The sequence below is a fragment of the Ochotona princeps genome, chromosome 27 (assembly GCF_030435755.1).
Source record: "Ochotona princeps isolate mOchPri1 chromosome 27, mOchPri1.hap1, whole genome shotgun sequence".
In the NCBI taxonomy this organism is placed as follows: Eukaryota; Metazoa; Chordata; class Mammalia; order Lagomorpha; family Ochotonidae; genus Ochotona; species Ochotona princeps.
In genome coordinates this window covers 16541751-16569115 of record NC_080858.1, presented here as the reverse complement: position 1 = coordinate 16569115, position 27365 = coordinate 16541751, and the positions used below count along the sequence as shown (strand labels likewise).

General features: G+C 45.8%; 1 protein-coding gene across 1 annotated transcript in view; it reads right to left on the bottom strand.

The window, feature by feature from the left end:
• The window catches only part of LOC131478093 (glutamate receptor ionotropic, NMDA 2B-like), a 119685-nt gene extending 97042 nt beyond the window's left edge, over positions 1–22643 (bottom strand). The window contains exon 1 of the mRNA XM_058655684.1: positions 22307–22643. The gene's annotated coding sequence lies outside the window, so the exon portion shown is untranslated. The remainder of the gene's footprint in view (positions 1–22306) is intronic.
• Positions 22644–27365: the final 4722 nt, after the last annotated feature.

The following is a 27365-nucleotide window of genomic DNA, read 5'->3' as shown; positions in this document are numbered from 1 at the left end:
AGATTTTTTTTTCTATAAACCACTGGAGACATAATCAGGATGCTAGAAGTGTACATTCACAACCATCCACATCTGTTTATAACTGAAACCATGTGGGAAATGAGTCTTCAAAAGCAAAGGATTGAGGAAAAAAGGGAGACACCCACTTATGAGGCTGGTAGCAGGGGCCAAGCTTCACTGCAGGGTTTCTCAGCCTCAATAATGCACCCAGGGCTGGATGCATTGTTGCTTTCCAACGGCTGTCCTGTGCAAGATGGGCTGCTTAGCAGCAGCCCCAGCCCCCTTACTCAGAAGACTGGCAGTAGTCCCTCCTCCCCTGATCATGACAACCAAACATGTCTCCAAGCATTGCCAAATGTCCTGTGCAGGCACAATGGGCTCAAGCAGCGAGCCACGGGGGTGGCCGTAATAACGCTAACATTCATTTGTTGCATATTCACAACATGCCAGGAGCTCCTCTCAGTATTTCAGAGGTCTTCGTTGATTTAATTCTCAAAACAACATTTTCAAGCAGCTGTACTGTTATTATTCCCCATTATTCTCAAATAAAGAAACCAAGCCTTGGAGGTAATTTTTTTTTTTTTTTTGCAAAGTTCCTTACCACCAGGAACTGGCTATTTCAGGCAGTTTGGATCCAAGGCCCCTACTTTTTTACCAAAGGGTCCTCTTTTATTTTTTGTGGAAAGTATCCTGAAGACAGATTCCACGGAATCTACTCATTGGAGCTGGGAAGAGAAGGCCAGGGGTACATGTGATCCCTAGAGCATCAGGTCTGATAACCGGGGAGAAATACAGAAGATGGCAGATCAAGAAAGTACAGCCTCAGAAAGAGTCAGGCTGTGGGAGAGAATATATTCTGTTGGGGATCAATAAAGATTTTGGGGTGACCACACTGACAGTGGTCATGGGGTCCAGTGCAATAGCCTAGTGGCTAAATCCTCATGTTGAATCCACCAGGATCCCATATGGGTGCCAATTCGTGTCCCAGCTGCTCCACTTCCCATCCAGCTCCCTGCCTGTGACCAAGGAAAGCAGTAGAGGATGACCCAAGGCCTTGGGACCCTGTGCCCGCACAGGGGCTCTGGAGGAGGCTCCCGGCTCCTTGTTTTGGATCAGCTCAGCTCCAGCCATTGCAGCCATTTGGAATGAACCAGCAGATGGATTCTCAAGCAGCCCAGGGGACCTCACTTCTGGAAAAAATACGCATGAGTGACAGGACAGAAAATGGGACCGGTCTGCAAGTTGGTGGGTCAGTAGTGGGGAAACTGAATTAAAGTAGAGAAGGAAGGAACAGGCTAGATGATTCCACATTAGCCAAGTCGAAGGGATCAGTGAAGTACAGAAGTAAAGCCTTGGCATCACAGCAGGGAGACTCAGGATCACGGGGCAGGAAGTGCCAGGGATGTGGGGAATTAATTCAGAGAATGGATGTTGCTGGAGAGGTAGCCACAGGTGCAACATGCACAGTAAGCAGAGGGGCACCTCTGCCCATAAGGAGCTGATGCATGATGGAAACATGCAAGAACCTGCGACACCAATGCATCCAGAAGTTTCTTTAGTGTGCGTTGGGAAATGTACAGCAGAAAAAGAAATCAAGAGCCAAAGTGCTGACCATTGTAACTGAATAACTAAATAAACACTCGTTCTATTAAAATTAGATAAAGTTCTTTCCCTCTGGGCAATCAGGGCAATCCACTTACAATGAAAAATCTAAGAACAGTTATTTCCACAGCATGGGGAGCTGTGTGCATAAAATTACAGAGTTAGGAGCATTTATTTAATCAATCCACAGTGCCTTGTAGAAACATAGGACCAGTGAAACAGTTGAAATGGCCAGAAGCTTCAAGAAGCTCAGGACTGTCTTTCCCCCTTATCCTGGGTGCCAAGGGCAGCACCACAGGAGGTAGAACACACTCATGCAGACATGGGACAGAAGAGGAGGCCAAAAGGGTCCGAAAGAGCAATTCTCACCCCGGCTGTGATGACAACCACATGGGCAGCATTTCCAAGGCACCAGTGCCCAAATCAGACATCAGAATGAAGCTTATACAAACATTTCGCAAGGTTTCCAACATCTTACCAATAATAATAATAATAACAATAATAATAAGGGTTCTGCATTCATTTCTCCGTTTTCCTCTCTCTCCCACACATGTATACACACACACACGTACACACACACACGTATGCACACCCAGAGAGGTGCACGTGTGTATGCATGCAGGGAACTGGCTCTTCCACACCCAGCAAGAGCGGCAGGGAACATAGCTTTTCTTGGCAGCAGGTTTGTCCTCCAGCTGCATCTGGACTGCAGCCCAACTGCACCAAGGAATCCAGCAGTGGCCAAGGGAGGCTCTTCTTGCCTACACACCCACCTGATTCCTAAGCCAAAAGCAGATCAGGATCCAGCCCCTTCAACACACACCAGCCCTGCTCCTCGGGAAGTGGAAGGCTTTTGTGACCAGTATTTCCCCCAGCCTGAAGCTCTTAAACTCACAGTGTAGCCAACTGCATTCATTCTATGTAAAATTAACCCTGAATCACCTATGCTTCTGAGACGCACTATGGTAGATAAAACCTCAAACGAGGAAAAATTCAAAATCAATTTCTCTTTGCAATTTGAATGCTTGGCATCTCATGAATTCAGAATGCTTCATTCCGTTCCAAAATGTCCGTTTGCCACCATGCACAGGCAGGAGCAAGACAAGGAGATGTACACAGAGCAAATATGTGCTCGGCGGAGGACCGGATCAGTCCTGTGACTGTGCCACCCAGGGAAGCAGGAGAGGGACTGGCAGGCAAGTGGCTGGCTGACCTCCAAGAAGAGGTCGCAGAAACTCCCCGGAGTCCAGACTGAACCTCCCAGGGTGGCGGAGCAGCTGTCGCCTTCTGACTCTGCCCCAGAACCGTGCCAAAACAGGAATGCACTTCGACAGGCGCTTGGTTTGCATGCACGCCTCCCGTTTGTAACGAGAGGAACTCCCTTCACAGCCCACTCATTCCCCATCTCTTTCCTCTGCCCTCTTTTCTCACTTTTTTTCCCTTCTGCTCCCCCTTGATTTTTCTTTCCTCCTCAAAACACAAAGTAAGGGAAAAGTCAAACTGGAAGCCGGTATCCTGAATGACAGTATTCTCTCACTCTTCTTGTTCCTTGCTCCAGCCATTCTAATAACTCATGGATCCCAACCCCCGGGTCTCTCTGGATTACCCACTAGGCATTCCTGATCTCAGGACTGAACCTGAATTATTCTGAAATGCTTCCAATGTCTCAAGGTCATCCTGGGCACTCCATTCATCCCCTCAGACACATCCTGCCTGTATGTTTCTTGCCCTTTCCCCACAAGAGATAAGTGGAGACTCACAGAGGAACAGGTGGGGCAGGCAGGCACATAGGACAGGCAAGCAAACAGAAGCTGACATTGTGGCATGGTGAGTAAAGCAATCCCTAAATGGGCACGAATGCATATGCCAGTTGCTCCACTTCCAATCCAGCGCCCTACTAGTACACCTGGGAAAAGCAAAGGAGGATGACCCAAGTGCTTGGGCCACTGCACTAACATTAGAGACCCAGATGAGAGTTCCTGGTTCCTGGGTTCCATTTGGCCCAGTCCTGGCCAATACAGCCATCTGAGAGTGAAGCAATGGTTAGAAGATTTCTCTCTGTCTCTGCCCCTCTCTCTGTAACTCTGCCCTTCAAATAAATAAAATAAATCTTTGTAAAGCAGAGAGAAAGAAAGCAGTAAGAACCATCCCTTCTTTTCCTGCTCTGTAGAGAAACTCGCACCATCACACAAAAGACCAAGGGTAAGACTAAGGGAACTAAGTTCCAGGCACTTTTACACTTTACTTCATCTAACTTTCACATAACCTGCATTGGATGGAAAGGAAAAACCAAAGCCAAAAAATGAAGTGCCCACCCAAGGTCATCTAGGGGCAAGCAGTAAATCCATGATTTTGACAAGTCCCTTTGACAACAAAGACCTGGATTTCTGGAGAGTAAGAATGGGATGCCAGCCATTTCTTATAAGACTATCAAAAATCTAGACTTGCTTTCAATAAAAGCACCCCTCTATAAATCCTGAGAATACTGGGTCTGAGCTATCTAAAAATGCAATAATTGGACCCAGATGAAAATAAAAGAAGGGACAGATTTGGCATAGAGGTTAAGACCCTACCTAGAATACCCATATCCCATACTGAAAGTCCCAGCTCCATTTGCATGCCCAGCTTCCTGCTAATGCACACCCTGGGAGGCAGCAGGTGATGGTTCAAGTAGTTACATCTCTGTGGCCCACACTGGAGATGTGTGTTGGGTTCTCAGATACTTGCTTCAGCCTGGTCCAGCCCTGGCTATTGTGGGCATTCACAGAATGAACAAGCAGATCAATGATAGCTCTCTCTCATCCTGACTTCAAATAAATAAGTAAATAAATAATGAATAATTTCTAAATTAAAAGGTAAGGACAACTTCTCATTTGGGAGAATAGTCAGGAGCAACTCAGAAAGATAATGTCCATTGAATTTCAACCTGGTTGGACAGAGACGGGGATCTTTTAGAAATCTTAAGGAATCCTCACGCTGGGATCTAGTTGAGAATTGCTTTTTACCTATGGCTAGCAAGTGTTTTCAGAACCTCTGACAAGTCACGAAGTCTGTTACGGTGAATTGGAAGGTGGCTGGCAGAATAGAGATAATAGTATTAACACTACTAATAAAACCTGCTACTGATTGAGTATCCCTTTTCCAAAATGCTTCAAACCAGAAAGATTTCTGATTTGGGGGTGAGGGAACACCTAAACACAGAACTCATTTATGTTTCACATATACCTTACATATGCAGGTGGAAGACAATTTTATTCAATATTTCCAGTAAATTTGTGCATGAAACAAAGTTGCATGGTATGGAATTCTTCATGAGTGGCACTGCGTCAGTGCTCAGAAAGCTTCAGGTTTTGAAGCATGTCAGAGTTCTGGGTTTTGAATTAAGGGTGCTTCATCTGTTTGCCTTATTCTAGCATTGTCTGAATGACACTCAACCCCTAAAGTACTCACATCCTCCATGCCTGCTGAGTGGCTGGCCCCCTACTGACCATATGACCAATGCTCCAACATCACTTGTTTTACACCATCTTAAAGACACCTGCAATGTGCCGCCTTAACACGCTTCCATCCAAACCTCAGCTCCTGACCTGTTTGCCCTTAGAGAACAAGCATTAAGCCTGAGTCCATGACAAAGGGTCCCTGCACCTAGCAGCAAAGCTTCAGCAACATTCTGTGAATGAATCCTTGAGAGTGGTTAATTCTTGAGGAACACAACAATCAGGGTCTCAAGGGAAACTACTGCTCAAGGTAATACCTCCTCCCCAACTCCTGTCTCCTGGAGACCCATAAGTAGAGGATGTGCCTGAACACAGCCGTTAGAACCAGGATTCTTAAACTGGTGTTCACGGATGAGTTCTGGGGATGCTAAGTCCCCTAAAGCCTTATGTGGAATGTCAGGAACACAAAAGCAGATTTTGTAGGAAGAGCACACATTCCAGAAGTTATTGATCAAACATATGTGTGGACTGGAGCTAACAGGAGAAGAAGAGAGAGGGAAAGGGCATAGCATGGCCAACAGAGCAGTCGTGTTCAGAGGTCGCCTATCGAGGCTGCAACTGGGTAGTCCCAGGCACCACAGTGCAAAGCTTTCTCCAAGCAGAGCACCTCACCCTGCACCAGGAGTTCTGGCTTCTCACAGTCAGAGACAAGAAGCAAATGAACTCCATTTTTTTCCTGCCAAGAACATAGGCAATGCTGCACCCATTTTTCCCCTGGGTGAGAACTCACGGATGGCACTGCTCATGCAAGCAGTAGCTGCCGTCACCCCACATGAAGCACCCGCTTCTTCAGCTCCAACACATCCCCATTTACAAGGCAGGGAAAGCCAGATCTGATTTCCTTTATCTTAATATCATAGATCAATGTCCTATAGCCCATCAGACCTATCTTCACTGATCACGAGTCCAGTAAAATTTGTTCCCTAAAAAGCCACTTGGGTACCCTGCTCTCTTCAAGGTGTTGCAAACTGACTGCTAGGTTTGACATTTTTCCAACCCAACATTCATGTTTATGAGCTTGTAACTTCTAATCACCATCCCTCCCCACCTCCCTTCTCTTTTTAAAGGTTATAACAGCCCTCAGATATTTTTCCAGTCTTCTACTATATTATTCAACAATAGTCATTGGCTCTATTGCAACCATTTCTTTGATTAAAAACATTTTAGATTCTGTCATTAGACTTGACATTGTTTATTATCTTCTCCTCAATTAGTGTCTTGAAATCCCCTTCAACTTTAAAATGGTTCTGTGTTCCCTCACTCATGTTAGAATCCATGTCTATACAACATACACACACATTTGTGTTTGTGTGTGTGTGGTTGTATGTTAGCAATCATCTCCTGTGATACTTCTAAGAAATTAGCTATACCTTTTCCTCTGATGTAGATGAATTTTATCACTTAACCTTCATTTAATTCCTGCTATTATTGAAGTTTTTTATTTGCTAGTCACCTTTTCTGAGTCTAAAATGAAAGCACCTTATTGTGGAAATCTGGAAAATAAAGAAAAACAGCGTGGTAATATACTAATACGTTTACTCACTTGCTCCTAAAATAAGCATGCAACCTTTGTGTTTTTTTTAAAGATTTATTTATTTTATTACAAAGTCAGATATACAGAAAGGAGAGACAGAGAGGAAGATCCTCCGTCCGATGTTTCACTCCCCAAGTGAGCCGCAACGGCCGGTGCTGCGCCGATCCGATGCCGGGAACCAGGAACCTCTTCCGGGTCTCCCACGTGGGTGCAGTGTCCCAAAGCTTTGGGCCGTCCTCGACTGCTTTCCCAGGCCACAAGCAGGGAGCTGGATGGGAAGTGGAGCTGCCGGGATTAGAACCGGCACCCATATGGGATCCCGGGGCATTCAAGGTGAGGACTTTAGCTGCTAGGCCACGCCGCCGGGCCCAGCGTGCGACCTTTGTATGACATGTTGACCTCGCCTTTTCAGGGATTCCAGCCTTGATCATTTCAGAATATGCTCACCTGTTCAGTCAAGTTGCTTTTCTTCTGATAATAAGCTTTTTGCTATCAGGAAGGTTTGCTGCATACTTTCTCATCGAAGTTAGCAGCTGATCCCTTGAGACATCTCAAAGAGTAGTGAGAACCCTGAACTTGGGATTCAAGAAAACTAGGCTTGGAGTACTCCTCTTTCTTCTTTTCTTAGTTATTCCTTCTTTTTCCCTTCTCAGTCTTAATTTCCATTCACTTGATGCTGTTCTAAAGACAAGGAAAGACAGATCTTCCTTCCACTGATCCACTGCCCAAATGCCCATAAGAGCCAAGGCTAGTTCAGGTGAAAGCCAGAAGCCAGGAGCTCAATCCAGGTCACCCGCCTGGGTCCCAGGCACCCTCAGTACTTATGCCAGCACCTGCTATCTCCCAGAGTGGGTATCAGCAGGAAACTGGAATGTGGAGCAGACTAGAACTCTAACCCAAGCACCCATGTTACACTAAACAGCCACCACACCCTCCTGCCTACATAATTTTTTCATATTTATTCATTTTTACTAGAAAGGCAGATATACAGAGAAAGGGAGACAAAGAGAGAAGATCTTCCATCCACTGTCTCACTCTCCAAGAGGCCACAACAGCCACAGCTGTGTCAATTCAAAGCCAGGAGCCAGAAGCCTCTTCTGGGTCTCCCAGACAGGTACAGGGATAGGATCCCAGCGTGTGCAAGGTGAGGGCTTTTAGCCACTAGGTTATGCCAGGCCCTGCCTGCATAATTTTGGACAATCATTAGAGCTCTTTCTACCTCAACTCCCCTCGTTAAGACAGGAGTAATAGTTCATGCCCAGAATTATTCCTACTGGATTCTTAAGGAAAAATAAGTAATGTATGAGGAAGAAAACATTTGCAAAAACCCTTGATGATCTGTACAACACTCCAGAAATGCAAGCAATTTTTCTTATTAAATCCAATTCGGTTTCTTTTCTGCTACATTCTTCCAATGAAAACCTTTTCTCCCTCAAATTCTCTTTGTTTTCCATTTTCCTCATTTTCTTTTCGTTTCATTCACGTTTGATCACTTTATGGTGACTGTGCCCCAGGCTCACTCCAACCATTATATCCTCAATTAATTGGTTCCTATTGGTGGGTGTCTTGCGCACTGTTGTACTGAAAATTCACACTGCTTAAATATTCCAGGAACATGTCGCCTCTTGGCCCTAATTTCTTCTCTGGCTTGATAAGGCTGACTTGATGAAATACCCAAAAAAGTCAACGCCAGTCTTCATCTGGAATCTATAATTCATAAATGACTGTAGGCTCCATACATGGAACACCTGAACATCACATTTCTACCAAACAGACTGACAGTGATAAAAGCAGTTATTGGGTAAGCAACAGGGGCAGTCATAGCAATTAATGCTTATGGAGTGATTGTGCTGTGACAAGGCTAAGTACTGTACAAAAGCAAATAACTCACTTAATATTCATAAGAGTTCTGAAAAAAACAGAATTATGAATACCCCATTTTAAAAATAAGGAATCTTGGAGCACAGAGAAGTGAAAATATTTTCCAAAAAAAGTAAGAAGAATCAGCATAAACTCTGGCAGTCTGACTTTTGAGTTTCCTAAACTACTGCTCATCACACTTGCCATCATGTTACACCATCATAAGAAAGGATGGAAGAGACAGTAGCCAGGAAAACTTCAAAAATCCAGAGATGACAGCAAACAAAAAATCCAAGCAGTAAAAACACAATTCACTTCTGTGTAGTTCAACTACAGTGGCATTCACGATCTCCATATGCATCTCCAGAAAACTGTCCTGGGTATGTCCTAAAGCTGCGGGCACACCGAAGAACAGGCCCACAAGTACCCAGACAAATTCGATCCTAACCACCCTTCAAATGCTTCTAAAATCTCTGACCTTCAAATCAGCCATAAACATTTACGATGCAGCCATACGGCAAAGAGTTTACGAGTGCGGGCCAGACTGCTGAGCTCAAACCCTGGCTCTGCCACTTAAATTAAGAAGGTTTTCAATTTCTTTATGTATCCTCATCTAGAAAACGCATGGAGGAACTGAACACATTTAGGGTGGTAGGAAAGGTAGAATTAGGTAAGAAAGTAATGCACTAAGCACAGTCCCTATCAGTTCTCACAACACGTTAACATCTCTAAGATGCCAGCACTCTGTTGAACACACCTGCATGACACAAGGGTGGCTTTTGTTTCTGTACTTAGAAATGCACATGATGCATTGGGCAGGTTGGAGATGATTATAGTTTGAGTATGTTAGAATGGTGTCCCCCCAAAAGTTCACATGTGTGAAGTTTGGTCCTCACTGTGGTAATGGCACCTTGAAGAGCTGGGTTTTGGTGGTCCTTAGGCTAATGGGGGTGCTGCCCTTAGGAAGGATCATGGAACTCCAGTTTCTCTCTGGCTTCTTTCCTCCTGCAAGCACACCAGCCTCCACTACGGGGCCTTCACAGGAGCTTGTGCCAATCTCCGAAGCTATGAGGGAAATACATGTCCTTGTTTCATCAGGTGAGCCTGCCTCGGGTATTTTATTAGAGCAATGCAAGGAGGACAAATGCAAACACACAGCAGTCGTCACAGGAGGATGGGGGATATGGAAGCAGGAAGAAGTCTGGGATTCCAGCTTACACAAGGACCAGCAAGAGCCAGAGCTGAGGGTCTCTGCGCTGACTCAGGCAGGCAGAGTAGGCATGAACCACATGAAGGAAAGGGTGGGGTGAAGTGCAGACACTGCAAGAAGCACAAGAAACAGTTGGAGCGTTTTCCTCGTCCTCGGCTCGTGTCACCATCTCCATCTCCCCTCTTCTTGTGTAAAGATAACAGATAAGCCTGGAGAAAAACAGTCCCATACACAAAGTGACAAAGATTAGTCTTGTTCTCCTTCCGACAAGCCTTTATCTGGTTTTCTAAATAAATGTTGTAAAAGAGAAGCCAAAAAGGAGACATAGACCAAAAAGGAAAAAACACAAGTCACAAGCCTGGGTTGCCACTCTGTGCTCAAAACATGGTACAGTGCAGCCTGTCTTCCCCACTCGAGGCATTCCATGCATGTGTCTCACCCACTAGGCACACGCACTGCACTGAAAGCTTCACAGTATATTGAAAACCATTATTTGGAGGAGAATTGCACTGTTAATAATCACTCATCTTGTACATTCATATATTATATTTACAGTTGGAGGACAGGTTTGGGGTTTTTTAAGATACATATATTTATTTTAAAATCAAAAAGTTACAGAGAGACTTTCCACTCACTGGTTCACTCCCCAGATGGCCATAACAGCCAGCGCTGGACATGTTACCTTGCTTCATGCTACTGAAAAGCCATCTTCAAATATGCATGTGTAAGGGCAGCCAGTTAGCCCAGGAGTTAAAACAGTCATACTGGCACACGTGGATTCATGCCCCCATTCCAATTTTGATTCCATCTTCTGATATAGACCCTGAAGGTAGCAGGTGATGACACGGGTAGTGGGTTTCTGCCACTCACACAGGAGACTGGATTGGATTCCTGGCTCCCAGTTTCTGCCTGGCCCAACCCCAACTGCTGAAGGCATTTGGGGTGTAATCTGGCACTCGTGCTCTCTAGCTACTCGAAGAAGTAAGTACATTTTTAAAATATGCATTTGGTATAGCTAAGGCACAATAACTCAACAACAGATATCTTCGTTTGGAATAGAAATTTTCCAAATGCACAAAATTTAACTTTTACATTGCAAGTTGATTTTATATAGAACTACTCTCCAAATGACTAGTTGATACAGATACTTCAAACAAACAAATTCCCTCAAGTCCTCTGGGGAAAGTGCCTTTTAACTAACTGGATGTTTCCTGTTAATAATCAAACTTAACAACAGGCAGCATTCCTGACCGCCAGGCTTTTGCTGTAATTGTCAGTTTCCACTCAAAAAAGTGGCTTACAAATAGCTTTGGGAGAGAGTCAGATACAAGAAAATGCAGAATCCTCAAAATGCCCGTGCGTAAGGGAGCAGGGAAAAGTGGCTCACCCCATGTAGCCTGGGAACTGCAGTGGATAAGATCAGAAGCGCAGTGAAGGAGGAGGATCTTGAGTGCTGCAGGAGGCTCAGGAATGCTGGAGGAGACACTGAGCCAAGCCCCTGAGCCTCGGCCATGCATGAAATGGAGGAGCCAATTGCCATGCACTTCTCACCTTTCACATCCTCATGGTACTGAACTCAGGTACAGAACCCTATCGTTTTGTAGGGATTCATTTCTTCCATTTTAAAATCGCTTTGCCTTTGGTGGAGAGCAAAGCCCAAAGAGAAGGAATCTAGAAGACAGGCATGTTAGCCGAAGTTTCAAGGCCCACACTGTTTATTTATGAGTTCTACATACAACATAAGACCTTTATCTCTTTTACATGGAGGCAGCTCTATATAATTTAAAGAGCCAGGGGCTAGAATCGGAAGACAAGAAGTTGGAATCCTGGCTGGCTGCTCCCAGTTGTGTAACCTCGAGCTCTCTAATCCTTACTCTGTTCATCTGAGAAACAGCAATAATTATGTCAGCCTTGTGGAGAGGATTAAATGAGATAAAGCACGTCAACAGAGCGTAGACTACCTGGTATACAATGGGTGTACCACAAATACCTAACACGAACTCATGGCCCAATTTCAACCAAAAGCCGTCTCAAGCAAAGCAACTCAAGGCAACCCCTTACAGGTACCTAGAGCATTGAGACTAACAACAGTAATTCTGGCAAATTCATTCTATACTTTATCTTTAAAATACTGTATAAATTCTGGCTATCTAATTCAGAGCCTCCTCTTCCCTTTTCCAAATCGCTTTTTCAAAAGTTGCCTAAATACAGAGTCATCAATAAACTAGATTCTCTGTTATAGCTTCAGAAAGATCATTCATGACTGTTAATGCCAACCTAAATTTCATGATGACATCAAAACAGCTTCCTGAAGAGGTACAGAATAAAAAGGAGAGGATGGGAAGCTGATAAGAATGATCCCATTTATTCCAGAAGGCCCAGCACAGTGAAGGTGACTGTGGGATGGATCAAACAGCCCTCAAAGGACTTGTCCCAAAAGGCAGCATAAGAACAATCCTCCCAACAGATGAAAGAGCAACGGAGTCCTGAATTAAGCAACACTGGAGGTCCCAGTTCCAGCTGGAGAGATCAGGCAAGACATCACAGTGGACACTGCGTTCAGGCTGACCCCTGAGGAATGAACAGCATCTTACAAAGCATCTGAATGGGAGCATCACATTTAGTGACAAGACAGAGCTTCCTGAAGAAACACCCATTTGCCCACAGCATCAAAAAAAGTTCAAGACACCAGGGAATGGGCATATTTTAATTCTGTCAGCCTAACGGTGGCACTGAAGACACCACACCCATTCCACTCTAGTAAATCTCACCCAAAGTATTAAGAAGTACTTAGGTGGCAAGGAAATGGACACAAAAGCTGTAAACATGTCCACTTTTATCTTCAGTGCACATTCACTTCTATCATCATCTTGATCAGTAACTGGCAGTTCTCGGTGCTGACCATCCGTGGAGAGCAAGCACTCTGCTAAGCACCGAGGACATAAAGTGACATAAAGCAGGGATCCTGTCCTCAAGGAAAAGAGACCAGTTGATCAACGAGGCAAAAGTGATCTCTCTTCTAACTACACATGCTAAGAAAACTCATCCAGTGTGAGGGTTCTTTGTAAAGGTCATGGGAAGTGCTTACGATCAAAAAACATGTGTTCCAAAAACCATACCAAATTTTGTGCCAAAATAAATTTCTCTCTTAGTTCCATTTTTCTAGAAAGTATACCACCACCCACTATGTTCTTCTATCAAAAATCTAAGGGATCAGCGTTCTCCTACCCAAGAAATGTCATCCACGTCTGAACACCTATATGTGACCTGGAGAGAACTTCTTTCACACTCCTGGTTCCTAAGCAAGTGGAAGGAAAAATTAGGATCCAGATGTAAGCAAAATCAGGTAAGGCTGGAAGCTTCTCCATGTCCCTTTCAGCTCAGAAACAATTTTAGAGAAAGCCACAGCCCTTCAGGACATTTGAACAAATTGGATCTGTATGTTAACAAATTCAGGTTTAAAAATATAGCATTACTGGGGTCTGGATGTTTGGCCCACCTAGGACAAAATAAATTATATGTGAAAATTCAGTACACTTCTAAGTTTGCTCCTAAATATGTAATGCTCCCACCATTGCAGAACCCACCAAACACACTGAGATGTCAGATCACACTCACTGCCTTTTTTCCCATTTCCAGGGACTATCAGTAGATGTTAAAGAGAGAGCTACTGTTGTAGCTCTTTAATCATTTGCCTTTTTCAAAACAACAAAGATCCGCAAATCTGAGGGGTTTTCCTGCCCTCGCCTCTGTACATTTAGGTTCACATTTTCATTTTAAAACAGGGAAGGGATGATACCAAAAAGGATGTAAGAAAACTATCAACCCAGCGAGCTTAATAATCAGTGCTTAAAGTTACAGTCAAGGAAGAACAACATCGCACTGCCTCCTACCCTCTACCTCCTCTTCATGCCGTAATGTTCTACTTCGGGCACTGAGAGGGAGGGTAACAGGGCCAGCGAATTCTAACCAGCACCAAGATAACTGCACCATTCACACCTCTCACCAATCAATCAGGGTCTGCTCACCCAGCCCCATTTATTAATAGTTTTCCTCCATTTACAGTGTTGCAAACAAGTAAAAGGAGGTCTCCCTGCAAAACCAGACACAAGGCACCTTCAACAAATACTAAGGGTAACGCAGGACGATGGTAGAGCCAAGGCCACTTACCTATATCACAGCCACACATGTTCCAGGACATCAGCAGAAGCACTCTCCATACATTTCTTAATGTTCAACACCAGGCCTGGGTCAGCATCAAGAGAACTCAGAACAGGGTAGATTCAGACCTGCTCTTAGTTCAGTTACCAGTTATAGCCATTGGATGCACTCTGTTGACTAAATTCCCTCATAACCCAGGGACGCCATTGGACCATGATAGGGTGTGACTCCACGTGTTAAAATGTATGGGGCTAGCATTGTGGCACAGCGGGTTCAGCAACCACCTGCAACACGGGCATTCCATATGAGCACCGGTTCCAATTCTGGCTGCTTTACTGGTGACCCAACTCCCTGTTAATGCACAGGGGAAAACAGTGGAGAGCAGCCCCAGTCCTTGTGCACCTGAACCCACATGCGAGACCTAGATAGAATTCTAGGCTCCTGGTTTGATCCTAGCCCAGCACTTGGGGAGAAAACCAAGGATGCAACATATTTGCACTCGTTCTCATTCTCTCTCTCTCTCTCCCTTTCAGTCTGCCTTTCAAATAAGTGAAATTAACCTTTAAAAAATGCTAGGACCAGGCTGAGCATGAGCTAGTGGCTAAAGTCCTTGCCTTGAACACACCAGGATCCCATATCAGCACTGGTTCGTGTCCTGGCTGCCCCACTTCCCATCTAGCTCCTTGCTTATGTCCTGGGAAAGCAGCGAAGGATGTTCCAAGGTCTTGGGACCCTGTAGCTGCATGGGAGACCTGGAAGAAACTCCTGGCTCCTGGCTTCAGATTTGCTCAGCTCCAGCTATTGCAGCCGCTTGGGGAATGAATCAGTGGATGGAAGATCTTTCTCTGTCTCTCCTTCTCTCTGAAAATCTGCCTTTCCAATAAAAGTAAGTGTCTTTAAAAATGTTAGGACTGCTTAATATTTAAAACTAACAGGTGTTTTGTCTATCATGTTGTCCAATGATTCTCTAACATGACAGCACTTCGAAATCTTCTGAAAAATTTTTAAAATAATTACTACCTGATATTTCCACAAGATACAAGTCTATTGCTGTTCTTAGTTAACTTCTTGTACTTGTCTCTGTTTAAGCGCTGTGAGTGCTTGTGTCATGGAAGCAGAGTTCAGACGTACTGCTCAAGACCACGGTCACTGGTAAGGAAATGAGACTGGAGCCCTGGAGTCAGTGGCAGCACATCAGAACAAAATATAACTTCAGGCTCCCAAGACCACTACCTCATCTAGCACCATGCAGGTGACTGCTGGAGATGCTGGAGAAACTGAACATCCTTGAACATTCCTTACTTCCAGAGTCCCTAGGCTCCCAAGGTCTGTGCATGAGCTAATGTCCACCATTGGGTGACTTAAGGTGACTTTAGGGACACAGCAGTGGAGGGAAAGCCCTGAGATGAAATGCAGAGGACGTGGTTCTGCCATGTGTATGTGGCTTACCACCATGTGGCTAAACCTACGATAATGGCTGTAATGCTGAAATGCTGGCTGGCAGGAGGATGGAGGACCTCCAAGGACTGATAGCCTCAGAACTCCAGTATCCCACATCGTACATAGGTACCACATGCATTATTCCTAAATTGCATAGACATGTTCAATGCATTGAAGATGAATCTGGCTACTACAGTTGATAGGTAAGTCACTGCGCAAATGTATTCACACACACACACACACACACACGTGGAATACATGCAGTATGTTTTCAGATACACACAGACGGCATTACTCTCCAGTGCAAAGGCATAAGTGACTGCCGTGTTCTGTGACCAGTGTATACTCCTAGAAGGTGCAAAGGTTGTGTGAGAATGCCTGCCCATTTTGCAGAGTACAGCTCACCTTGGAAGAGAGGACTAAGCCTGTCACTAAAGCTTCTGTTTCCTTCCAGGCCTCCCACCAAACCCTGACAATGGAGTACTTTTATCCAGCCATTGGTTTTTTAAGTTCCTTCTTAAAAAGAAACAAGATCTGATTTCCTAAGAAATCCTCGCCAGTCGAAGCCCTGAAGGGTCTATATAAAGATTAATGAGAACTTTAAACTTGACATTTCTTTCCAAGGAAAAAAATTCACAGGCTGAGGGAGGCAAGGAACACGGATATGGACGACAGTTAGCATACCACATCATCTGCCTTTCATGAGTTGAGTGGATCAGAGAGTTAATTGATTAAATTGTCCCAATCTAGAAATCTCTCTGTTCCCCATTCCCTACAATGCTAGACTTCACGGAGGGGCAAAGCCTGTATCTTCTCTCTCCTTTTCTCACGGGTCTGGCCTGGTGGGCCTTCTCTTTCCTGCCACAGAGGCCCAATCCTATCACTAAGACCCCCCTGGGCTCCTCACAAGTCACCTCTGAATGCATGACCCTCAAGCCAGTAGGGGAATGCTACTCACTCATACACATCCATCTCAGGATACTCTTCATATGCAATAGACACTAAAAAGGCTTCAGATGAACTTGGGCTTCTTTTGCTAATGAAATGAAAATAAACCACAGTGGACAGAAAAACACTGAAAGCAGAGAAAAAGGGTAGAAGGATGTTGGGCAGAAATGGAGGCACACAAAATACACGGAGACTTCCACTTCCAATCCATCTTCGCTGGGGTACCAGGGCATTTGCCTCATCAAATGGTGGCAGACAGTGTCTCCTCTCATCTCTACTCTGAATGGAAATGTCTACAGCATCAGGTGACCAATGAGCACTCTGAGAATGTCTTCAGAAGAACTGAACCCCTTTTTCTCCATCACTGCTGCTCACCATTATAGGAAGCAGCTGGTGCCCAGGCAATGTCACATCTCTCTACCTCCCCAACTCTAGACACACATGGGCTAGGCCTTCATTCCAAGGATCCTGGCCTGGGACTGGATCTAGCTCTCACTTTGGACATCAACCAGCTAACAGCTGTTCCTTTCTTTATAATGGCCACCAGCAAAGTTATTTGCAACCCAGTGGTCTAAGATGAAAACTGTATCATTTGTTGAATCCAGAGGCCCAATTCATAAACTGGGGCCAGGATTCATTAACTATGGGACCACCCAAGCAAAAATAAGTCTCCCCATGTTCCTTTTAACAAGCTCCTGGTTTTGTTCTCTGGCCTTATTATTTGGCATCTGAAATTCCTAGCCCATCAGCACAATCCTGTGTTTGTCCTCACCTGGAATTTGGGGGCTTTTGGGATTTAGGAATTTTGAGAAAGGGCAGAGGGCTCCTTCTTTACCCTCTCCATATGTTCTGGCTCCTCCTCCTATAAGGACATTTTTCACACTCTCCTACGAAACTCCTATTTTCCCCTTCAAGATGGAGTTTTCATGCCAGGCTTCCAGAAAGCTCTATATGAAGCCCCCTCTCCCTTTCTCTCTTCCCACTGATAGATAGAGCCTAAGGATATATCTACCTGTTCACATTTGTCTCTCCTTCCTAGATCGTGAGCTACTGAAAGGCAGAGACCAGAGCCAATTCATTTTCAAAACCCAAAGTCTCATAAATACTGGTCCTCACAAATAGTTACTGAATAACTGAACACAGAAAAAGACATAAACATAAATGAAATTCAAAGAAGAGACTTACATGAAAAAGGAGAGACTCGGAGACATTATCAGAGATGAAATACTAAGAGGCAGAGGTACATAAAAAGTAAGAGTCAGTTCTGAGCAGGGCCAGGATGAGGGTACAAAGGATGGAAAGAGAAGATGTACAAAAGGAATCATGAGAGGGAAATAAAGAAAAAGATTTAAAAGAGGAGGAGGGTGAACCTACATATCCAAGTTCCTTATGATTTTTATTTTAAGAACAAAACAGAAGTGATGAAGTCCAGAAGTAGAACATATGCAAAACTGCCAACATTAAGAAAGGTATGTAGTTGGGTGCTGAGACAGTGTAGTTCACTGAACGTGCATCAACTGAGTGTTTGTTAGTAATGCAGAAGTGTGGGTTCCCCCAACTCAGACATGCTGAATCAGGATGTGTATTTTAACAAGGTCTCTGGGTGACTCTTATATATGACAAAGCTGTTGGAGAGGCAGCTATGGAGACCTTGAACATCCCCGGACAATGTCCACATCACTCTCTCTTAGCAATGGTGTACTGCACAAAGCCTTGGCAATAGAGTTATAACAACCTCATACAAACTCTCAGTATCTCCGGATCTCTGTTTCTTGGATCACTAAGTGAGAGGATTGGCGTCAATGCCCCCCACAGAATCACAGAGCTCTGACGGTGTTCATCTCATCTAACACTGTAACCGAGACCAGACAACAGACACTAGGGCTTGCTCTCTGCATTCATTCATTTTCTGAGTACCCATTCCCTATGCATCACTATGCTGAATTCAAACAATTCCCAGATAGATGAAACACCTCTTCCTGCATGGGAGGAGCTCACAGACCTCTTGGAGAAACAGGGTGCATAAGCAAAAACAGTATAAAGTGTACTAAGATGCATGAACAAGTGGGGGCAAAATACACAACACAATGCAATCACACTGCGTGGGGCAGTGGTGGAGAGTTCCAACAAGGACCCAACAAACATGCTAGGTCCCTCACAGCCAGAAGTTCTAGTGAGAAGACAAAATTAAAGTAGTTGAAGAATCAAGAGAACACATAAACACAAATGTGGGTTCACAAACTCCCAAAATTCATTTACACAATGGATTTTGTGTAATGACCACAGAGACATGATTAGCAGCCCAGCTAACCCTCAGAAAACCTGGCCCCTCTAAGTTACGTCTGCTCTCTCATCCTGTGTTCTGTTCTCTCTTTGGCCTCCTTCTGGAAGATAATATCAATTCAACCGCTAATCTACTCTCCCTGGAGATTTCTTCTTGTGGTTGCAAAGCGAAGATGAGCTTTAATAAATGTGAACAATTCATTAGGCCAGTAAGTCTTCTGATCTATATTTATTTTCAGAGAGACAATTCTAGTACCCAAGCATAGGCACAGCAGCACTGACTAAAAACGTAGTTTACTGAGAAAAAGAAATTTCTAGAATTCTAAAGGAGGGCGTAGGATGGCACTGAGGAAACGGAAGAGCTTAACTTTCCCAGCTCACCTACTCTTGACCACAATTGAACACATGACATGAGTGGTTTGTCAGTCAGATCTTGGTTGTTAGAGGGAGGGGGCATCGCTGGGAATGGTTTTCCAACCCTGAGAGAGGAGGCTTCAGCCGGGGGCTTCTTTTTCTTCATTCCTGTTTTCCAGATGCTAATTTGTGGTTAGGGCTTTCTTCATCTACAACTTGTCCTTTCTTCTACCTCCTTCTAATATTTCATAGTTCAGAAACATTACCTACATTTTCACTTTAATCTGTTTATGATAATGAATGAGTCACCCTCATTTTATCTTAAATGTGAAGATGGAAAACCCTGTGTTTCTCACTCATGGAGGACCAGGAAGAATGGATATGGTGGAGCCAAGGCTTGAGCCATTCAGTCCTCTTTCTTCTTGAGCTACCAACCCTTACCAGTCCCGGTGTGTTCCTCTCAGGGCTCTCTGCCCCGATCTGGGCCTGAAGGTCAAGAAAGCTGCTGAAGGCTATGAAGCCATCTTTCTAGAGGTAATACAGATGCACAAGGCAAGGTTCCTGCTGTTCATCCTTTCTCCAGATGAAGTCGCTCTACTCAATCAGACTTAAGAAAAAAGACACTTAGTGTGCAAAAACTAGTGACTAAAGGAATTTTCCTCTCCCCCTCCTTTCCTGTCAAATTGCCTCCTTGCTTAGTCTGCAGCCATCTCTGAAGAAAATTACATGCAAACAGAATCAAAGCAAGACTCCACAGACAGACAAGCTTCCTAGACATGGAACCAATGGGAGGGGGAACATTTGACAATGCTGAGGCACATCCTACTCCTCTCCTGACAGGCTGGCCTCCCTTCCCTAAGTGCCATGCTGGCTGGGTTCACAGACCCAATGCACTTGACCTCAGCTGAAACACATAGACAGAAAATCACCACTGTGTCCCGCTTCCCTCCTTTGAAGCCACCAGTCTAACACCCTTCCTCCTGTATTCCCAGGAAGTCCCTATTTCTATTTTTGTGTTGTTTTCTTTTTTAATTGTAATGATTCCTCCATTGAAATGAAGTGGTTCTTCCTCCCACCAGCACTAACAATTCCTCCCTCTTCCCCCCATGTAACCCATACTGTACAGAAGGTGACAGAGAGAAGACAAAATAGAACCCAGTCAACTCTTCATGCTGACAAGGGGAACAGGGGAGAGAACAACAGCTCTAAGGTGGCCGAAGACACACTGAACCAAAGCCTCCCAGAGACTACTCCAAAGACAGGGAACACCTGCCCCTGGCTGTGACTGTTGACAGGTGCCTACACCTGTGGCCATTTCTCCTTGAATCCTAACAACCACTTCAGTTGGATCATCTCTCTTTTTATTTTTCCTGCATGGCTTTATCATCCCCATGTCCTTCTCTTCCTCCACACCTTCTTCTTTCTGCCATTCCTCCCTTTTCTAGTCTCAGGGTCAACGAATGACATTCTGGAACGTGGCTTAATCACACTGGCATTCAAGGCGAATGAGGTGGGTGAGACCCTGTCAAAAGACCTCCTTGTCAACCTCATCACCAGCAAACCTTCCCAAAGACCCACCCAGTGTCCCAGGCACCAAGGATGCAAAGGAGCCATTAACCCTATCAGTCCCCATCTCTGCTTGTCCAACTGTACATGTGACATCACGGCACATGGAGCTGCCTCCTCACTCATACCCCTGTTCTATTTTGAAATCAGGAGCTCATCCTCCCACTTGAAGAAGTAGAAGCAGATGGGGAACCGGTACAGGTGCCTCTAAGGTAAACACACAACAAAAAGGAGGTGGTGAAAACAGGGTTCCAAGTGGATCTCACTGCCTCCCATTCTGCTTACACCATGGTCACAGAGCACACTGTGCCAACAAAAGCTCACAACAGTGGAACCCAGGGGATGGGGCCAGTGAACGTGGAGGACATCCAACCTTTTTGGACAAAGAGAAATTGGCAACTCCTGTCACGTGGAGTGACAAGGACCTTCTGCTGCTTCCTTAGCATGTCAATTGTTTCAAAGGATTTTTATTTTAACAAGTTTAGAGGGGAGGGTGGCGGGTAGAGGAACCACTTAGAATGATTATGAATGTTAATGAATCTGCAATTCTTTTTTAAGATCTTTGTCCCAATGTACTTCTTGCACTTGGGTGCCTTCAGAGCCCAGGGGTTTTTTGGTAAGGGGAGTAAGAAGATAGGCAGTCCACTCACCATCATGGCCCCGCCAGCAAGTGGATAATCTGGTTTTCTCAGGAGTTGACTGGGATTGCATGAGGGACTAGCTGAAGAAGTCATTAGCTAAGACCTTTCCATTTATCCTGCTATTTCTCTTTCCAGGTACCTTAAAATACTGTCTGCCCACATTTCACATATTGCAGAAATGGAGGAGGGGGCAAACACTGAAGTATTCATTCCGTTTTTTGAGGGTACAAAACCAACACATGCAAACAGCACATCTCTTTGTTTAACACAAAGACTCACGTGTCGAATTCTGCACCCGTTCCACATGCACAGCATTTTAGAACTCTGCAAGATAGCCATTTTGCAAGAGTGTGGAAGTAACAGTTTGCTTGGAGGATGTGTGGGTATAAATAGACGTGTAGACAGAAGGAGAAATTTACAGCTCAAAAATAATTGCACATAAATATATATATAAATTAAAGGTACAATATGGACAGAATCCCTCCTTTCCCAGGTGATGACTGAGGCCCTCTTACCCTGCAGCAGCATCCTCTAATTCCAGGTGTTCTTAGACCAACCCAGTTCCTCACCTACACCTGGTCCCCTGCAATAGGCCTCCTGGGATCTTGGGGCCCAATATCAACCCTGTGGCAAGCAAGTGCATTTTAAGGCAGCAATCACCATCATCTCAATCTTTATTGTTCTGTTTGGAAGGGTATATAGAAAGGATGCCTAGAATGTGGGGACAGCAGATAGGAAGAAAAGTATGAAGGTGGGCAGGAGAAAAAAAATCAAGTCTGGGGGAGTTGGTGGGGGGAGAGAGAGATAGCTGGATGCCCATGAAAATCAAAGCTTCGGTTCTGGGTGAATAAAATGCTATTCAACTAAAAAAAAAAAAAAAATCACACAGGTCCCTGAGGTAGCTGTGTCTATGTCTGTCTGCATCCATAGGCACAGAAACTGCTGGTGCCACCCAGCATCTTCCATGCCTACACACACTCACCCGTACTGCACCCCCAAAAAAACCAAAGAAAAGGAATAACATGGGAAATGCCCCCCTTTGTAATAAGCCTTAACCCCAGCACAGCATTATTTTAAGATCTTGCTACCTTTGCTTGCAAAAAAAAAAAATATATATATATATATATCCACCGAACAGACTGAAAGAAGACGGACAAAACGAGGCGTCCCTCGCCCAGGTGAGGAAAAGACAGAACAGAAACTGTCCTACCTTCGGTTGTAGAAGCCAAAGCTGCAGACGGAGAGATTAAGGGAGTGAGCATGTTGGGAATGATGTTGGGAACGTGCAGTCTCCTCTTCTCGCTTGCATATCCACATAAGGAAGGCAGAGGATAAATGAACGGAGGATCATTTAAAATCCAGTTCAGGGTAAATTTTGTCTTAATCTTGTGTCTTGAAGAGAGGCAAATTCGGAGGCGGGGGAGAGATTAAATTCAGGGCATGGAGTGCAGCTCACAATGCAGCATTCAGAGTAACGGTTCCGTCAGCATGTGAGGGTAGTGGCCGGAATATATTTTTTAACGATTCTTCTGGCAATTACGGTTGGGTTTTTTTTTTTTTTTTTCTTTTCTTTTTTTTTTTTTTTTTTTGGTTTTTAAAGCGCTAGCGGAGGCGGCTCCGCGCCGAGAAGCTGGGGGCCGGCTCGGTCCCTCCGTGCAGCGTGGTCATTCCCGGAGCATCCCCTTCCTATGGGGAGGGAAAGAGAGGCTGATGGTCAGGGTTGGATTTGAGGGTGAGAAACAAAAATGCATTCCGAAAAAAAAAAGAGAGAGAGAGACATCAATTCGGGCTCCGGGAAAGGGGGAGGAAACCCCGCATTTCCCACAGAGCGCACACGAGAGGCATTACAAACGGCTGGCACCGGTCTATAAATAATTCAGAAAAGGTCTGGCTAAACCATTCCCGGGACAGGCATGGACGCGAGGTGGGAAAGCCAACCTGAATGGAAGAGAGAGGGAGGCAGGCAGCGAAGGAGGGAAGTGGGGAGCGAGGAGGGAGGGAGGGAAGAAGAGGCCCCATACAGCGCCACACGCTCGCTCACACGCACAAGCCCAATCCCCACTTAACTCTCCAGCAAGCGCGGCCCCCAGCCCCATCTGCAGTGCCGCTGACATGTCTGGCTTGCTCTCGGCGGTCGCCTCCAGCAGCAGCGGCGGCGGCGGCGGCGCCTCCTCCCACCCCGGGCTGGTGCTCAATAGGTTCTGATTGTGCACGGGCTGCACATTGGGCATTTCTTGGAAGGGGGCACACTGACACGCGCGCACACACGCCCCCGGCGCGCACGCGCCCCCGCGCGCACTCACACTCACGCCCGCGCACACTCACGCCGCCGCCGCGCTGATGTGCAGCTCACGGGCTGCACCTGCAACGTGTGACTGGATGGAGGGTCGCGGTGGGAGGCTCCGGCCCCAGGGAAGGGGGTAAGGAGGAGGGCGCCGCTGTCCAGCCGTCCTGCTGGCAGAGGGGATTAACCCCCCAAAAAAGGGCAGGAACCGCCCTCACCCCTTCCACTCTAGCCCCCTTACCCGACAAAACACCCTTTTAAAAAAAAAATCCGCGTCCAAATTAGCCAGCGCCGGATTCCACGGGATTTCACAGCTTTACCTAACAGCAGGTTGGTTCACGGAGGCACTGCCTCGACCCCTGATCCGCCAGACACCCTCCAAGCCCCGAAAAAAGGCGAGAGACTCCTAAGAGGGTATTTTACGCACCGGCTCCAAGCGCCTCGGCAGTGGCCGTCTCCGGCCGGTGGCTGAGGATTCAGGGTTTTCCAGCCCTGCAAAGCAGGATTCGTCTGGGGGGTTTGGAAGTTCACGACTCTTCTTTGCAAAGCAAACGGGAAAGCGTTCGGACAGCAGCACTTCTGGGACGGGTGATCGTGGATCGCCCCTGCGAGCACTTTCGATAGAGCCAAGCCCCGAATTTCCTAGAGGTGAAGAAGCCGGAGAAAGCGGGGTTCGAAAGGGGTGGGGGTGGGGAACCTCCGTTTCTTACAAAAAAAAAAGGGGTTGGGGGTGGAGAGGCAGAAGCAGATTCCAGTTGGTGCTCGCAGCCGGGGGAAGGGAGGCGGGCGGGGGCAGACGGTGAGAGTCGAGCGCGGCAGTCGTGGAGGGCTAGGAAGGGAGAGGGGAAGGCAAATGGGTCTTCATCTTCCGGGCCGGGTCTGCATTGGGGCTCACCCTCGCTAACGCGCCGCACCCTCACACTGGCGCCCGTACACACCTACCTCCCACTCCCGGGCTTAGAGGGAGCAGAGATCCCGCGAGGCCGGGGTCGGGGTCTCGGGGCCCGGTGTGCGCGCGCGTGGTCCTCCTCCTCCACACCCCCCACCCCACCCCACCCCTAAACCCCTTCTTCCCCTCACTGCTACGGCGGCGAAGATGCTGGCGGAGGCAGCTTCCCACGTCATGTGCTGGGGGGAAGTGGGGTAGGAAGAGACCGTGGGGGTAGGTGGGGAGAGGGTTGTGGAAAGGCTTAGCCCGAGTCCGTGGCGCCTCCTCCTGGCTGCGGAGGGGCTCGGCTGCGAGGGCGGGGTGGGGGCAGGAGGGCGGGTTCCTAGCCCGGGTGGCCGTCTGCGCTGCCAAGGCACCTCCTCGATTGAAATCCCCCTATGAAACTGTGTCACATAATACAATGTAATTAATGAATTAAAAATAATTAAAAAAAAAAGAAATCCCCCCCCCTGCCCCGTCTCCGCTCCAGTTCCCCTCCCACAGCCTCAGCCTCTGCTCCCTACGTTGGAGTCCTCGTGCTGGGCGCATAGCAAGGCCCAGCTCCTGCCTTCAAGCAGCTTAAGATCTATTTTGAGTACCGAATGTTGATGCAGGAACAATTGGAAACGAAGCAAGTTCGGCTGTGTATGGGGCAGACTGGAACGTTCCTGCTAGGGTAGGCTGGAGAAGCTTGGATCCTATTACTTACAGATTTCTAGTGGAGACAACGATAAGCAGGTAAAATTCCTAAAGAAAACCAGATTTTCTATCACTGCAAACCCAGCCTCTTCCTCAAAGGCAAAACTGCGTTCATTTCCTTCCCCCACCCCAGCTGATCCTTATTTTAATAGCACTTCGCACCAACCTCCCCTAGGATGTTTTGGGGTTGATACTAATATTGTTGGTATGTGCATCATTTGCATTGTCATCTTCTCAAAGATCCGGAATATTACACTGGTGAAACGTTTTCCCGTGGGTTAAAGTAAGGACGTTTACCCCTGATTCTGCCAACAAGCAGCCACACAGGCAAACAGGAGCACCTGCGGCGGGAAGTGGCTACACCTGGCAGCTAAAGGAGCTTTGGTTTGTGCAGAAAAGGTCAGCCATGTTCTAACGTCCTGTAGGCCAGATGCTGCTCATACTACATCTGAACTAATTCTTTCAGGATTGCTATTTTGTTCTGGTCTTAATTTTTGAACCAAGAATTTTTAAAAAAGGCATACAAACACAATACAAACACCTAAACATTGCATGCAAACACGAATACACTGAGTGTTGGCCTGCCATTTATTTTACCTCGGTATTGCCATTTTTGTGAGAGCCACATAGGGTGCTCAGCAGCCCTTAGGAGAACTGTGCGAGCTCTTTTGCCCTCCTGGTAGGGAGCAGCAATTTCCAGTCGCACTGCCTGCGAGGCAGAAAGCGGGTGCCTCTTCCTTGGTGTTGTAGGAATAGCCGTAACCCGCAGAACAACATCCCGACTCACTCCAGGACTTTTGGAGATGACCTTTGTCTATGCACATTTTTATTTGTTCTTTTTGACTCACAGCCCTCCTCCTCTCCTTCCTAGCACTAATGCCCTTCAACAAAAATATCATATTCTCTGTTTTCCTTTGCTGCTCCCCACCCCAAACCTGTTGATGTTTCCGAGTAGGGAGCAAGGATAAAATCCAATGCTCCCTCCACCTGATTCAACCCCTCTTGCCTCAGTGTCCCACTCAAGCCTTAGGTGTTCTGGGGATCTTTTTCAGTCATGCAAGCTTCCATTGCTGTCTGTAACAAAGCCAAGGATTTTAAAACCCCTTCTTACCCTCTGACTCGCTCCTTGCATTTGGAAGTGTAGAACAGAGTTGGTGTGGATGAGCTGTGACAATGACTGGGCAATACCCTTGCTTGTATTGCCCACATGCCAAAAATGCCAAATGCAGCAAAGTGATGCTTGACCCTCCATCCTGAAAGGAAGAAAAACAATCCCCATGGCCACCTACGACAAGCCACATGAAATCATCATATGAAAATAAGCATGATTGACCTCTAACAAATAGGCAAAGTCATAGTGTTAAGAACAGACCATCATCTCACTTATCCATGGTTTACTAGTACTCAGTTCAACTCCACCTGCACAAAAAGGATTTGATAAATACTAAACTTTTACAACTAGTTGACACCAGTTTACCACACATTTGTTCATTATCTATTCAACAGGGCCAGTATTTCTCATTCTGTCTTCTCACCAACAACTTTTGTCTCTAAGGAGCACAGACCAAGAAATAATACCATTCCAAGGGACACAGAGATTCATGCAATTGGAAACACAACTTCTCAATTTTGCAAATATATATTTTCTAACTCCTAGTCAGGTAGCACAGAAAGCAATATTCTGAGAAAACAAGATGTTAGATTAGATTTCACAGCTTTGTTTATTGAGGAAAAGCTCTTGCCTGAGGCCGCTAATGACACTGTTGAACACTGTATTCTGCACTTGACCCCAAGAGAGCATCCCAAGAGATATAAACACTTGTCCATGGCCTGAAGAACAGATGTAAAGCCCATGTTTGCCTGGCCAAAAATGACATCTGGCATCACCGTTCAGATCAAACTCTAGTACCGAAAGAAGGAGCCTGGAACTTACACGATTTGGGCTCCCTTTTAAAGAAAAAGCAAAGTGTTCTAACACCTGCGTGAATGTATTTGCTTCAGTTAAGAAAATCAATCACAAACCACTAAATATTCCTAATACAAACAACACAAAAATAAAATAATAAAATTAGCCACAATCTCACTGTGTCCTGACTCCTCTTGAAGCTTGTTTTGGTATCATTTCTCACTACGTGCTTTTTGAGCACCTCTTCACATTCTGATTAACATATTATTTTCTGGGGAGATAATGAAAAAAATCCAAGAAAGGAATAAGAATCCAGCCTGTTCCTCAACATGGCTGCTTAAAGGTTGTTTCGTATTATAGATATTATAATTTAGAAAAACATCAACTTTTGGCAATAGTGTAATGCACACTGAATTTGGGGAAGACTATATCACATGTATTTGATATATAAA